The following is a 13827-nucleotide window of genomic DNA, read 5'->3' as shown; positions in this document are numbered from 1 at the left end:
GTGAGTGCAAGCAGAGTCCCCTACCGTAGACGGAAAATTACCTTGTACATATCATATCTGGTACTGTTTAGCTCTTTTTACAGAATATAACAGATTTTATCTCATAATATGTCTCATTGCCTCATAACAATATGGCTGACGAATGACAACCGACGAATAAGAACATGTACCTTTCAGTACTAGTTACAGCGCATTCGCTAATTGGTGCATTTTCTTTATTTTTTGAAGAACAAATAATACTTTTTATACTAATACGGTTTAGAATTTTGCATCACCCTGTATATTTTTTTCCATACAACTACCAAATTTACTACTTAAGTGTTGCACGCATCAAAAAAGGGAAAGAAAATCTATACATTACAAGAAAAAATTTTAAGAAATGAAGTTAGTACCTGATGTTATACATGAATTAACGAAATAAATTCCAAAAAGAAGAGCAATGTCCTCTTTTGATCTGAGTTCAAGAAAAATCCCATATCGCGGACGGAACGTTACCTTGTATATATCATATTTGGTTCTTTTTGACTGTTTTTACAGAATATAACAGATTTAATCCCATGATATGTTTCATTGGTTTATAACGATATGGCTGGCGAATGACAGCCGCGGAAAAAGAACATGTACCATTCAGAACTAAATACAGCGCATTCGATAATTGGTGCATTTTCTTTATTTTTTGAAGAACAAATAATACATTTTATACCAATACGGGTTGTAATTATGCATCAACCTGTATATTTTTTTTTCATACAACTACCAAATATACTACCTAAGTGTTGCACACATGATAAAGGGGAAAGAAAATCTCTACATTACAAGAAAAAATTTTAAGAAATGAAGTTAGTACCTGATGTTATACATGAAGCAATTTAACTCTTGCAGAATTGCTGAAACCACGTGACACTCATCCTAAGTAGAAAAAGTATGTCTTCAACCACTATTATCTTCAATTTTCTTCAAAACTTTACTATTTGGTATAAATATGTTGTTAGGCAACATCTCAACAATATAACATATGTTATTTTGCATATATATTATATTTTTGTATATTGTTCCTACCTACTATATACAAGAGGCTATATCTTCGAAACTTCTAAAAAAATTTTAACGAAATAAAACTCCAATTAAAGAGCAATGCCCTCTTTTGATCTGAGTGCAAGCAAAGTCCCCTATCGGAGACGGAACGTTACTTTGTATATAACATACTTTGTTCGGTTTGACTGTTTTTACAGAATATAACCGATTTTATCCCATAATATGTCTCATTATCTCATAACAATATGGCTGACGAATCACAACCAAGGAATAAAAACTAGTACCTTTCAGAACTAGTTACAGCGCATTTGCTAATTGGTACATTTTTTACAGAATATAAAAGATTTTATCCCATAATATGTCTCATTGACTCATAACAATATGGCTGACGAATGACAACCGAGGAATAAGAACATGTACCGTTTAGAACTACATACAGCGCATTCGATAATTGATACATACTTTATTTTTTGAAGAACAAATATAACTTTTTATACTAATAGGTTTGAAAATTTTTCATCACCCTTTATATTTCTTTCCATATAACTAAAAAATATACTACCTAAGTGTTGCCCACATGATAAAGGGGAAAGAAAATCTATACATTACAAGAAAAAATTTTAAGACATGAAGTTAGTACCTGATTTTATACATGAAGCAATTTAACCCATGCAGGACTGATGAGACCACGTGACACTCATCCTAAGTAGAAAAAGTATATCTTCAACCACTATTTTCTTCAATTTTTTTCAAAACTGTACTATTTGGTATATATATGTTTTTAGGCAACATCTAAACAATATAACATATATCATTTTTCATATATATTGTATTGTTGTAAATTGTACCTAAGTACTATATACTCAACGCTATATCTCCGTAACTTCTGAATATATCTTAACGAAATAAAACTCCAAAAGAAGAGCAGTGTACTCTTTATGATCTGAGTGCAAGCAGAGACTCCTACCATAGACGAAAATTACCTTGTATGTATTATATTTGGTACTGTTTAACTGTATTTACAGAATATAACAGATATTATCCCGTGAAATGTCTCATTGCCTCATACCAATATAGCTGACGAATGACAGCCGAGGAAAAGGAACATGTACCATTCAGAACTAAATACAGCGCATTCGATAATTGGTGCATTTTCTTTATTTTTTGAAGAACAAATAATACATTTTATACCAATACGGGTTGTAATTATGCATCAACCTGTATATTTTTTTTTTCATACAACTACCAAATATACTACCTAAGTGTTGCACACATGATAAAGGGGAAAGAAAATCTATACATTACAAGAAAAAAATTTAAAAAATGAAGTTAATACCTGATGTTATACATGAAGCAATTTAACTCTTGCAGAATTGCTGAAACCACGTGACACTCATCCTAAGTAAAAAAAAGTATGTCTTCAACCACTATTATCTTCAATTTTCTTCAAAACTTTACTATTTGGTATAAATATGTTGTTAGGCAACATCTCAACAATATAACATATGTTATTTTTCATATATATTATATTTTTGTATATTGTTCCTACCTACTATATACAAGAGGCTATATCTTCGAAACTTCTAAAAAAATTTTAACGAAATAAAACTCCAATTGAAGAGCAATGCCCTCTTTTGATCTGAGTGCAAGCAAAGTCCCCTATCGGAGACGGAACGTTACTTTGTATATAACATACTTAGTTCGGTTTGACTGTTTTTACAGAATATAACCGATTTTATCCCATAATATGTCTCATTGTCTCATGACAATATGGCTGACGAATCACAACCGTGGAGTAAAAACATGTACCTTTCAGAACTACTTACAGCGCATTTGCTAATTGGTACATTTTTTACAGAATATAACAGATTTTATCCCATAATATGTCTCATTGACTCATAACAATATGGCTGACGAATGACAACCGAGGAATAAGAACATGTACCGTTTAGAACTACATACAGCGCATTCGATAATTGATTTATACTTTATTTTTTGAAGAACAAATATAACTTTTTATACTAATAGGTTTGGAAATTTTGCAGCACCCTTTATATTTCTTTCCATATAACTAAAAAATATACTACCTAAGTGTTGCCCACATGATAAAGGGGAAAGATAATCTATACATTACAAGAAAAAATTTTAAGACATGAAGTTAGTACCTGATTTTATACATGAAGCAATTTAACCCATGCAGGATTGATGAGACCACGTGACACTCATCCTAAGTAGAAAAAGTATATCTTCAACCACTATTTTCTTCAATTTCTTTCAAAACTGTACTATTTGGTATAAATATGTTGTTAGGCAACATCTCAACAATATAACATTTGTCATTATTCATATATATTTTATTGTTGTATATTGTTTTTACCTACTATATACAAGAGGCTATATCTTCGAAACTTCTGAACATATTTTAACTAAATAAAGCTCAAATTGAAGAACAGTGCCCTCTTTATGACGTGCGTGCAAGCAAAGTTCCCTATTGTAGACGGTCAGTTACCTGGTATATATCATACCTGGTACCTTTTAAGTCTTTTTACAGAATATAACAGATTTTATCCCATGATATGTCTCATTGCCTCATAACAATATGGTTGACGAATGACAACCGAGGAATAAGCACATTTACAATTCAGAACTACATACAGCGCATTCGATAATTGGTGCATTTTCTTTATATTTGAACAACAAATAATATTTTTTATACTAATAGGGTTTGGAATTTAGAATCACCATGTATATTTTTTTCCATACAACTACCAAATATACTACTTAAGTGTTGCACACATGAAAAAAGGGAAAGAAAATCTATCATTACAAGAAAAAATTTTAAGAAATGAAGTTAGTACCTGATGTTATACATGAAGCAATTTAGCCCTTGCAGGATTGATGAGACCACGTAACGCTCATCCTAAGTAGAAAAAGTTTGTCTTCAACCACTATTTTCTTCAATTTTCTTCAAAATTTTACTATTTGGTATAAATATGTTTTTAGGCAACATCTCAACAATAAAACATAAATCATTTTTCCTATATATTATATTGTTGTGCATTGTTCCTAACTACTATATACGAAACGCTATATATCCGTAACTTCTGAACATATCTTAACGAAATAAAACTCGAAAAGAAGAGCAGTGTACCTTTTATGATCTGAGGGGGGCAGATTCCCCTACCGTAGACGAAAAGTAACCTTGTATATATCATATTTGGTATTGGTTAACTGTATTTACAGAATATAACAGATATTATCCCATGATATGTCTTATTGCCTTATACCAACATGGCTGACGAATGACAAACAAGGAATAAGAACATGTAGTTGGAAGTTCTGGTTGAGATGGCGGATTCTCTGGTGGCGGTATTCTTTTTGCTATATGAACTGAAATTAACGGAAAACGGCAATTGAAGTATGTCATCTTGCAACTAAAATTTTGTCTTCCCCCTCCTTCTCTCTCTCTCTCTCTCTTTCTCACACACACACACACACACACACATACACATAAAAATACACTTTTACCATTTTACCAATCACTCGCTTATTATAACGCAGTCATGTTGTAAAATTCACCTCTTCCTTTGGAAGGCGGGCGCAGGACAAAAAAAGCAGATATTATCGACGAACCCTTCAAATTGTTTGCTTTCAGCAAATTTATGATACTAACAATAACACTTTAAATGAAGAGGTTTTACAGTTGGAACTTCGTTTTGTTACGCGGAAATGTTTGATCTGACCAGTGTGCGAAATTGCCCTCTGCTTCCAAGGTTCGTCGACCCTACTGTTCCTTTCCTCTTTTAAGGTCGCGTCATAACTACCCTTCTTTGAAAACCTAAGATGCAGTAAAATTGTGACGTCACGGCGGGAGCAGAAACAGCTTTCGCCCAAGGTCCTTGTCATTCACCCTTGTTTGTTTCTTTGATTTTTGCAGGAAAGTGAGTGATTCTTGCTTTCCTGTATTAAGAAAACATTAATTACTGTAGTGGTCGTGTTAGCCTATAAGCATGTCGAATTCTACACTAAGTACTTGTTGCAATTATAGTAGAAATACTACGGGTTCCAAAGTTATTTATCATGTATTTCCCTCGGTTCCTTTGCGGAAAGTTTGGCAAAAGAAATGTTGTCGGAAAGACATCTTTAAAGTTGAAAACGCCAGCGTCTATTCCGATAATTTTATTCCCGAAGCTTACGGACATAATTTAAAATGTGAGCTTCTAAATATTCTACCCAAGAAAAAGTTTAAACAAGACGTGCCTTCACTAAACTTACCTTTACTATACGGAACCGTGTTGATGTAAATACTGAAAGAATTAAATGTACGGAAGTTAGGTGTTTAAAGAAAAAACAAATCAGACATTGGGGTGCAGCCAGATGAAATAACTATTGAAACTGAAATAAAAAATAACTCTTTGTTTATGTTATTTTTCGTTTGTTTTGTGCAGAGTGAGGGGCATAAACCAAAGGAAGAGCTCTCCTGTTTGCGTAAAGAGAACGAAAAACTGAAGTCTAACAGTATGTACAAAGCCAAAATAATATGTTTACAAATGAAGTTAAAAGAATTGGAAAGCAAATATAATAAAGAATTAGTTTCAAATGCCAGTTCTAAAATATAATATTGTGATCGTTTCAATAAAGTGGTTAATAACCGGTGGTGGATATATTACGAAAACGTTTTATACAGGACCAAGTAAATATGCTAATGAATGGCAAGAAAAAACTAAGATGGATTGATTAAGATATCATTCGTGCATTAACACAACACGCCTCATTGATAAATTATACAATCATCTGTGGTTACAAGTTCGAATCCCCGTATCCAATGTGTCGACATTTCGACGTTGTATGCAAAAATTACCGTTTTTTCCCCGTATTCCTACCCCAGTTTTGAAAATTTTGACTTAGCAAGGACGCTACTTAAAGAGTGTGGAAAAATTTTCAGTGCTTATATTTGATGAATTGAATGTTAATATAGGCGTGTATTCTATGACCAAAACGTTTATTTATTTTTAGGACCACACAGAAATGTACAGGTGCCAATGATTCGAGGCTTAATAGATGTGAGGAAACAGCCAGTGTATTATGATTTCGATAAGACTATGAAAAGTAAAAATTACTCTTCGAAATCATATCGAAAGTTGAAGTCTCAGGATTCAAGATAGTTGCGATTCTTTCGAAGTTCAATGGTGGCAATATGAGGCTATGTGGTGGTCTCGTTTCACCTTCTTCCAGGTGGATGGAAGCAATAAAATAGTATGAAGTTATATTTCGAATATTTCACAAAAAACTGTGAACCGAAGAAAAGAAAAAGAATGTGATTGGCTGACCGTTTTATGTCCTAAGAAAGACACTTCGATCTTGAAACTATTCGACAAGGCTAAGACATACTTCAGAATTCGGTTTTTGAGTAGGAAAACACAGGAACTACGCAGGAGGAATGTTCTTTAAGACAGTGGATGCAAAGCTGTTCTTCAAGTGATACTCAATGCTATAGTGAGTACATATTGTATCTGTATGTAGTCTTTACTTTTATTGCATTTAAAAATTTGTTTTCCTTTGGAAATCGCTAAGGCGGAACATAGGCTTACCACACGATATTTGTCAAAAGCTTAATACACGATATTTGTCCCTGTTATACCACGGTGTCGTTACACTACGGCTGGAGAAAGTGGCTACGCAGAAGCAGCGAGTTATGAAGGGACCTGTAAAAGCGTGGAACAGTAGGGTCAACGGACCTTGCTCTGCTTCCATGTTGAGAGGAGGGGAATACTTCCCTTTCCTAGTGAATAATATTCATTAGGACCTAAATTATCTTCAGAAATGGTTTCTTACAGAGTAAAGAACATTTGGTATAATATTCATGGAACTCCATAGAAAGCAGAAAATATCATGAGAATGATCAAAATTCGAACATTGAAGAACATAATTAACAGAAAAGAAATAGGATGCCCAAACCATAATTTTAAACCTGCTATAAAATGTATATCCTATATTTTTACTAATTCCTTACTCCCATGAAAGTATCCTGGGGAGGATATTCTCTCCAATTTTTTCAGACTGAAATCCTTTTATCCCGTACGATTTCGCCCCCTGACACAATACGAAAAAACAAATGCTGTTAAAATCCATACACATGACCCTTCCGGGACTCAACCCGGAACCCGGAGCCGATGGTCTATCGCCGCAGACCGCTCAGCTTGGTATGAAGATGTACGTTGTATGATTGCGAATAGATCACGACAATATAAGAAACTTTAATCCAAAATGGCCACCCAAAAATCAACTTTTTTTAGAACACTAGCTAATCTGGGTGTACTGTCATGAGTTTGTTACACAAACAGGGCAACCACCATATAGTGGCACACACCCCGCGGTTATGGGAACAGATTTCTACCAAGGAGGTGAAGACTAGCCCCAAGCATTCTTTGGTCCGATGTGTCGTTCAGCTCCCATTACTATGGCACTTTAAGTAGAGCTTACTGTGCAGTAACATATAAAATTTCAATCAAATACTTTCCATTACTCAATAAAATTATTTGGTTCCGAGCTTTTTTTAAAAAAAAAAAAATAATAATTGCAACAAATCTAAACATGCTAAAATGGAAAGTAGTTTTTGGATTGGTATGGAAACCTAAAGGCTGGATATATATGAAACCAAAGTGTACACACATATCTATCTCTCTATTTATCTATATATCTTTCCATCTCTCTCTCTCTCTCTCTCTCTCTCTCTCTCTCTATATATATATATATATATATATATATATATATATATATATATATATATATATATATATATATATATATATATATACAGACACTATAAAGCAAGTAGGCTGATAGTATACGATAGTGTCGTGGATGGTGACACCTTTACATCGAACTTTGCTTGTCGTGTAAACATTATTTGACATTAGTGTCTTCATGTTCGACGTACCTATGAGCAATTTACTGTATATTCGTGTATTGAAACTGGTGAAACAAATTTCAATGTTTCAGAATGTAAAAAAAAAGGCAGGGTCGAGAAGCCTCAGACAACTAACAGCAGAGATATATTATCTTGTAAACTATTTGTCCTTGCCTTGTGAGCTTATTTGAATTTATTTTTAAGACCTTTAGGCAACTTTGGCCCACCCCGAATGGATGATGATGGGAAAATTAGTGGAATGAAGAAAGTGGTAGGATACTAGATACTTCGAGAAAACACACACATTCGAAAAATGAAATGAAATGAAATTAAATCTTTGAGATTTAGGTTTTACGGTTATGCCGGTTAGGCTAAATGAGACGGTGATGATGAGTAATCAATGAAATGGTGGAATGAAGAAAGTGGGAGGAAACGGGAGAACCCCGAGAAAACCCACGCACACGGTGTTTGTCCACCACAAAGTTCACTTGGCAGGGGCTGAGATCGAACCCGAGACCCCAAGCACCAGAGATGAACGCTCTACCACTGAGCTACCGCGGCCCCCACACACATTCGATGTTTGTCCACCACAAAGCTCACATGGCACTAACCGAGATCAAACCGACTACCACATACACCAGAGGTGAAGGCTTCACGGTGTAGTTACCGTGACATTTCTTGTCTTTGTGTTCTGGTTAATACTTGTAACTTAGTTGTATCTTGATTAGCATGGTGCAGCCTGCTACATTTAACTTTCGATCCCATGGTATGCTGCTATGTTTTTTACGAGACAAGACGAGACCAAACGAGACAAAAAAACGAGACGAGACGAGACGGGAAAAAACCTCTCGAGACGAGACACGAGACGGGACGAGCACTTTTTTCGAGACGAGACACGAGACGAGACATGTATTGCACGAGACGAGACAAGACAGCCTGAAGTCCCGTCTCGTCTCGTCTCGTGGCAACACAACAAGTAATATTTTTTATACTAATAGGGTTTGGAATTTTACATCGCAATGTATATTTTTTCCATACAACTACCAAATATACTACCTAAATGTTGCACACATGATAAAAAGGAAAGAAAATTTATACATTACAAGAAAAAATTTTAAGAAATGAAGTTAGTACCAGATGTTATACATGAAGCAACTTAACCCTTGCAGGATTGATGAGACCACGTGACACTCATCCTAAGTAGAAAAAGTATGTCTTCAACCACTATTTTCCTCAATTTTGTTCAAAACTGTACTATTTGGTATAAATATGTTGTTAGGCAAAATCTCAACAATATATCATATGTCATTATTAATATATATTATATTGTTGTATATTGTTCCTACCTACTATATACAAGAGGCTATATCTTCGAAACTTCTGAACATATTTTAACGAAATAAAACTGAAATTGAAGAGCAGTGCCCTCTTTTGATCTGAGTGCAAGCAAAGTCCCTTATTGCACACGGAACGTTACCTTGTATATATCATATTTGGTTCTGTTTGACTGCTTTTACAGAATATAACAAATTTTATCCTATGATATGTCTCATTGGTTCATAACAATATGGCTGGCCAATGACAGGCGAGGAGAAAGAACATGTACCATTCAGAACTACATACAGCGCAATCGCTAATTGGTGCATTTTTTTTATTTTTTGAAGAACAAATAATACTTTTTATACTAATAGGGTTTGGAATTTTGCATCACAGTGTATTATTTTTCCATACAACTACCAAATATACTACTTAAATGTTGCCCACATGATAAAGGGGAAAGAAAATCTATACATTCCAAGAAGAAATTTTAAGAAATGAAGTTAGTACCTGATGTTATACATGAAGCATTTTAACCCTTGCAGGATTGATGAGACTTCGTGATACTCATCCTAAGTAGAAAAGTGTGTCTTCAACCACTATTTACTTCAACTTTGTTCAAAACTGTACTATTTAGTATAAATATGTTGTTAGGCAACATCTCAACAATATATCATATGTCATTTGTCATATATATTGTATTGTTCTATATTGTTCCTACATACTATATACAAGAGGCTATATGTTCGAAACTTCTGAACACATTTTAACGAAATAAAACTAAAATTGAAGAGCAGTACCCTCTTTTGAACTGCGTGCAAGAGAAGTCCCCTACCGCAGACGGAACGTTACCTTGTATATATCATATTTGGTTCTGTTTGACTCTTTTTACAATATATAACAGATATTGTCCCATGATATGTCTCATTGTTTCATAACAATATAGCTGGCGAATGACAACAGAAAAAAAAGAACATCTACAATTCAGAACTACATACAGCGCAATCGCTAATTGGTGCATTTTCTTTATTTTTTGAAGAACAAATAATACTTTTTATACTAATACCCGTTGGAATTTTGCATCACCCTATATGTTTTTTTTTTCATACAACTACCAAATATACTACCAAAGTGTTGCCCACATTATAAAGGGGAATAAAAATCTATATATATCAAGAGAAAAATTTAAGAAATGAAGTTAGTACGTGATGTTATACATGAAGCAATTTAACCCTTGCAGGATTGATGAGACCTCGTAATACTCATCCTAAGTAGAAAAGTGTGTCTTCAACCACTACTTTCTTCAATTTTGTTCAAAACTGTACTATTTGGTATAAATATGTTGTTAGGCAATATCTCAACAATATAACAAATATCATTTTTCATATATATTATATTGTTGTGCATTGTTCCTCACTACTATATACTAAACGCTATATCTCCGTAACATCTGAACATATCTTAACAAAACAAGACTCCAAAAGAAGAGCAGTGTACTCTTTATGATCTAAGTGAGGGCAGAGTACCCTAACGTTGACGGAAAGTTACCTGGTATATATCATATTGGTACTCATTAACTGCTTTTACAGAATATAAAAAAAATTTTCCCATGATATGTCTCATTGCCTCACTAGAATATGGCTGACGAATGACAACCGAGGAATAAGAACATGTATCATTCAGAACTACATACAGCGCATTCGTAATTGGTGCATTTTCTTTATTTTTTTGAAGAAAAAATGATACTTTTTATACTAATACGGGTTGGAATTTTGCATCACCCAGTATATTTTTTTTCAATACAACTACCAAATATACTACTTAAGTGTTGCACACATTAAAAAGGGAAAGAAAGTTTATACATTAGAACAAAAAATTTTAAGAAATGAAGTTAGTACCTGATGTTATACATGAAGCAATTTAACCCTTGCAGGATTCATGAGACCACGTGACACTCATCCTAAGTAGAAAAAGTATGTCCTCAATCACTATTTTCCTCAATTTTGTTCAGAACTGTACTATTTGGTATAAATATGTTGTTAGTCAAAATCTCAACAATATAACATATGTCATTTTTCATATATATTTTATTGTAGTATGTTGTTCCTACCTACTATATACAAGAGGCTATATATTCGAAACTTCTGAACATATTTTAACTAAATAAAGCTCAAATTGAAGAGCAGTGCAATCTTTATGACGTGCGTGCAAGCGGAGTTTCCTACCGTAGACGGAACGTTACCTGGTATATATCATATCTGGTACTGTTTGAATGTTTTTACAGTATATAACAGATTTTATCACATGATATGTCTCATTGTTTCATAGCAATATCGCTGGCGAATGACAACAGAAAAAAAAGAACATGTACCATTCAGAACTACATGCAGCGCAATCGCTAATTGGTGCATTTTCTTTATTTTTTCAACAATAAATAATACTTTTTTACTAGTACCGGTTGGAATTTTGCATCACCCTTTATGTTTTTTTTTTCATACCACTACCAAATATACTACTTAAGTGTTGCACACATGAAAAAGGGAAAGAAAGTTTATACATTAGAACAAAAAATTTTAAGAAATGAAGTTAGTACCTGATGTTATACATGAAGCAATTTAACCCTTGCAGGATTGATGAGACCACGTGACACTCATCCTAAGTAGAAAAGTGTCTCTTCAACCACTATTTTCTTCAATTTTGTTAAAAACTGTACTTTTTGGTATAAATATGTTGTTAGGCAACATCTCGACAATATAATATATATCATTTTTCATATATATTATTTTTTTGTATATTGCTCCTACCTACTGTATACAAGAGGCTATATCTTCGAAACTTCTGAACATATTTTAACGAAATAAAACTCAAATTGAAGAGCAGCGCCCTCTTTTTATCTGACTGCAAGCAAGATCCCCTATCGCAGACGGAAACTTACCTTGTATATATCATATTCGGCACTGTTTGACTGTTTTTACAGAATATAACAGATTTTATTCCATGATATGTCTCATTGCCTCATAACAATATGGCTGACGAATGAAAACCGAGGAATAAGAACATGCATCATTCAGAACTACAAACAGCGCACTCGCCAATTAGTGCAATTTCTTTATTTCTTGATGAACAAACAATAATTTTATACTATTAAATGTTGAAATTCTGCATCACCCTGTATATTTTTTCCACACAACTATAAAATATACTACCTAAGTGTTGCACACATGAGAAATGGAAGAGAAAATCTATACATTACGACAAAAAAATTTAAAGAATGAAGTTAGTAACTGTTGTTATACATGAAGCAATTTAACCCTTGCAGAATTGATGATACCACGTGAAACTCATCCTAACTAGAAAAAGTGTTTCTTCAACAATTATTTCTTTAAATTTTCTTCAAAACTGTACTATTTGGTATAAGAATGTTGTCAGGTAACATGTCAACAATATAACGTATGTCTTTTTTCATATATATTATATTGTTGTGCACTGTTCCTAACTACTATATACTAAAGGTTTACATCTCCGAAACTTCTGAACATATTTTAACGACATCAAGCTCAAATTGAAGAGCAGTGGCCGCTTTATGATGTGAGTGCAAGCAGAGTCCATTGCCGTGGACGGAAAATTACCTTGTATATATCATATTTGGTACTGTTTAGCTCTTTTTACAGAATATAACAGATTTTATCCCATAATATATCTCATTGCCTCATAACAATATGGCTCACGGATGACAACCGAGGAATAAGAACATTTACAATTCAGAACTGCATACAGCGCATTCGATAATTGGTGCATTTTCTTTATATTTGAACAACAAATAATAGTTTTTATACTAATAAAGTTTAGAATTTTGCATCACCCTGTATATTTTTCCATACAACTACCAAATATACTACCTAAATGTTGCACACATGATAAAAATGAAAGAAAATCTATACATTACAAGAGAAAATTTTAAGAAATGAAGTTAGTACCTGATGTTATACATAAAGCAATTTAACCTCTGCAGGATTGATGAGACCTCGTGATACTCATCCTAAGTAGAAAAGTGTGTCTTCAACCACTATTTTCCTCAATTTTGTTCAAAACTGTACTATTTGGTATAAATATTTTGTTAGGCAAAATCTAAACAATATATCATATGTCATTATTAATATATATTATATTGTTGTATATTGTTCCTACCTACTATATACAAGAGCCTATATCTCCGAAACTTCTGAACATATTTTAACGAAATAAAGCCCAAAAAGAAAGAGCAGTGCCCTCTTTTGATCTGAGTGCAAGCAAAGTCCCTTATTGCAGACGGAACGTTACCTTGTATATATCATATTTGGTTCTTTTTGACTGCTTTTACAGAATATAACAAATTTTATCCTATGATATGTCTCATTGGTTCATATCAGTATGGCTGGCGAATGACAGGCGAGGAAAATGAACATGTACCATTCAGAACTACATACAGGGCAATCGCTAATTGTTGCATTTTCTTTATTTTTTAAAGAACAAGTAATACTTTTTATACTAATACGGGTTGGAATGTTGCATCTTCTGTATATTCT

The sequence above is a fragment of the Thermobia domestica genome, chromosome 2 (genome assembly GCF_964235325.1).
Source record: "Thermobia domestica chromosome 2, izTheDome1.hap1.1, whole genome shotgun sequence".
NCBI classification, from domain to species: domain Eukaryota; kingdom Metazoa; phylum Arthropoda; class Insecta; order Zygentoma; family Lepismatidae; genus Thermobia; species Thermobia domestica.
This window is presented reverse-complemented; position numbering follows the sequence as displayed.